Source organism: Rattus norvegicus, chromosome 7, assembly GCF_036323735.1.
Source record: "Rattus norvegicus strain BN/NHsdMcwi chromosome 7, GRCr8, whole genome shotgun sequence".
Taxonomy (NCBI): domain Eukaryota; kingdom Metazoa; phylum Chordata; class Mammalia; order Rodentia; family Muridae; genus Rattus; species Rattus norvegicus.
Genome location: NC_086025.1, coordinates 21,869,151 through 21,872,355, shown reverse-complemented (window position 1 = coordinate 21,872,355; position 3,205 = coordinate 21,869,151). Strand labels below are relative to the sequence as shown.

General features: G+C 48.0%; 1 long non-coding RNA gene across 2 annotated transcripts; it reads right to left on the bottom strand.

Annotated features, from left to right (window-relative positions):
• Positions 1 to 667: 667 nt before the first annotated feature.
• On the bottom strand, positions 668 to 2,749 carry LOC120093844 (uncharacterized). Of its 2 annotated transcripts, XR_005487598.2 has the most exons (3): positions 2,551 to 2,749; positions 2,319 to 2,383; positions 668 to 944 (listed from the first exon to the last, which is right to left on the bottom strand). It is a non-coding gene; the product is annotated as an uncharacterized LOC120093844 (long non-coding RNA). The 2 variants fall into 2 exon arrangements; XR_010053127.1 differs by lacking the exon at positions 2,319 to 2,383.
• Between the last annotated feature and the right edge of the window lie 456 nt (positions 2,750 to 3,205).

The window sequence follows — 3,205 nt, the reverse complement described above, 5'->3', positions numbered from 1 at the left end:
TGGAGGAGAGATCCTCCACGCATCTCAGCTGAGTCCTCAGATAGACACCCATGATATCCTTGTCTCCTCTAAGGCCCTGCCAGTGGGGCATGTATTTGAGTCACCCAGCAGGCACACAGGATCATGGGAAATTATGAATGCTTCCTCCTAACTGCAGTTCAGCGGACAGGGATGAGTTGGTCGGTCAGAATGAACCTGGCACTCGGTCCCACATCGACCCAGAATGTTTTGGTATTTGAAAATTTTGTTTCATGGTCTCCTCCCAGGTTTTTAGATATTTAATAAATCCAGTCAAATTCATGGGTTTTTTTCCCCTCTAGCACTCTTTCAATTTCCTTTTTCAGCTCAGAGAACAGAGTATAAAGAGCTTTCACTGTTCGTATTTGCTAAAGAGAAGGCCTCCCCCAGCTGCCAGGGTGACCGAGGAGAAAACAATCACCACTGGAAAGAAGACAGGGCTGTTGTACCACCATAAGTGTTTTAAAGAGAGCAGGGTACTGCTTATGAGCTGAGCCAAGGCTTTGGAGGGGACACTGGAGGACCTGCCGCAGAGAATTAAGTGGAAACGTGCTAAAAACGAAGAAGCAAAAGCAAAAGCAAACCTTAAGGAAGCACGAACCAAGCACCTTTTAGAATATTGGAAAAATATTTTCATCGCACACGGTCCTTGGCAGCAAATAGCAGTTTGATAAATGTTTATTGAATGAATAAATGACTATGTGGATAGTTGGAATATGTGCTACTGGGCTTGGAAAAATATGTGCCTCCCTGCTCTCTGGGATTCTGAGGGCTTTGAGGAGTCAAGTTGCTGGTCCTGAGATGGAATAGCCGAATTCAGAAGCCTTCAAGATTTCTCCTTCCGGGTACTACTGGGCTCAAATCAAAGTCCAGGGCCACCTTTTCTGAAGGAGGCATTTGTTCCAATTCCATGTCTGTTTTCTGTTCTGAAATGAGAGAGAGAGAGAGAGAGAGAGAGAGAGAGAGAGAGAGAGAGAGAGAGAGAATTGAACCATTTTGAAAGCCCACACTTTGGGATTCACCATGGGGTCATGGAAGGGAAAAAGACACCCTGGATTTCTTTTCTTGGCTCTCCATCAGCAACATGTATGACCATGGGTAAGTTACAGGGAGCTCTATGTGCCTCAGTTTCCAAATCCTGTACGAGGATGGCAGAGTGGCTGGGACAATCAGAGTCCCTGTAAAGTGGTGGGAATAGGGGGGTTAAGTGGTTGGAAATTGTCAAGAATTTCTAGTATCTGAGTTGGAGGTTGGCTATCTCCCAGTGGGGCACACGATCCAACTAGAACTTTTGACTTCATTCATAATTGTCAAGTATTGGGGAAAAGCCTGCTGGACTGATCCATCCTCATGTCTTGCATTTAGAATTCTGGACTCTCCTCTCTCTTCTAAGTAGCCCCCCTCCCCCCTCCTCCGTGTCCTCCTCCTCCTCTCTTCCCAAATGCCCACAGGGACAAGTTGCCTAGTCTCAATCTGCTAAACCCAATTGTGGCTGCCTCTGACCCCATGTGTTTCCCATTCTAAATCGTCCTGTCAGACATTTTCGGCCGCTGAGCACAAACGCCGGCCCCTGTGCGCGCGTGTGCACGCAGTACTATTTTTTTTTTAACGTTTCAAATGCCTGCTCTTGGGTTTTGCCTCAACCCGCGGTTTCCGACCCATTTGTTCCCCCCATTAATGGCTCTGCCAGCACTTAACCTCCTCACCAAGGCTGCTCCCCTTTCCCTAACGTCTCTGCGCCTCCCCAAAGGCCGTCCCTAATCTTCTGGGTTTTCTGATGCTTGGCAAAACTGAATGGCCTCTGTTTATCTTGCCCCTCCCCCCATGTCCAGGGCGGTTATCTCACTTGGGCTCCCATTTCCTGCTCTTATTCTTGGCTCCAGGCCAGGCATCACACATTCATGTGAAATCCTGCCTCCTCCAGCAGAAGGGAAGGCTGTTTCCATTCATGGAAAGCCCTTTTGCCACAAAGATGTTACGCCCTCACCCTGGGCACTGGGCGTCAGCATTCTTGGCCTTCTCGGTGACCAGGACAAGATTGGAGGGCTCTGGCCTCTGTGGTTATTTGTGCAGGTTAAGGCAGCAACAGTGTGGTTTATGTGGCAAGGGGACTGCAAAGTCTAAGTGACCTGAAGCCACAGTCCCTGTTATCCCAGTCCCATTTCATTTCTCAGTCTCAAGTTGTTTATTTTGTGAACTGAGAATACTGGCTTCACCACTTTGCTGGAGAGGAAAGGACTTAGCCCACTGCTCAGAAAATGTCATCTGCTCCATAAATATTAGATTTTCTGCCCTCTTACCAGGTCACTAGGACCTCCAGGCAGGTCTGGGTTTCAACAGGACGGAAATGGTACCTCCAGGCATTCTAGAGAAAAAAATATATGTAAGGAAGGTATGATTTGCCACGGCATGGGCAAAACATTCTGGTCTCTTCAACAGCCAGAAGTTGTAAATAGCTACTAGCCATGAATGATTGCAAAGCATTCTGGAGTTTTAATAAACTGAGAGCATTTCTTCCCTCTTAAGACTTACGCAAGTCCAGTGGGTTTTGCCGGTGTCAGTTGAAGTAGTTGGATGCAGGATAACCCATTTGAGGAGGAACATACAGCATAAGGTGCTCATTCCTTTTCTTTTTGGCCTTCTATGGGTTGAGCCCCAAAATAGGCCAGGGGGAGGCAGAACTTGAACAGTATCATTCAGAGATGCCCCCCAAAGGGGGAGAGGAAGCCAGTGAACGGATCTGAAGTGGAGAAGTACCCTGGCGGGGTGGGGCTTTATAAAGCAGTCACCTTGCACAAGGCCCTAAGTCTCCATTTCCTGCCAAATGATTCCACAACTCACCACTTGTCCTCCACAGGGCTGACGTGAAGATCCAGGGGCAGGGCTGTGACCGAGATGTATAAGGAAACCCTCATGTTCATCCCCATGGTTTCATCAACAACTGGGCAAGTTATAAGGTAGAAAATCCAGGACGAGGCACCAAGTGGGTCTTAGTGGGTCTTCACCAGGGGCTCAGCCAAGGCACCAAGTGGGTCTTAGTGGGTCTTCACCAGAGGCTCAGCTGAGGCACCAAGTGGGTACTTTACATTTGACTGAATGCAAACCTGACCTTTTGTGTGCACTCAGTCTGTCTGGGAGCTGCTCTTAGGCTGCATGAAGAAGAAATCATCCAAGAGGATAATTTTAT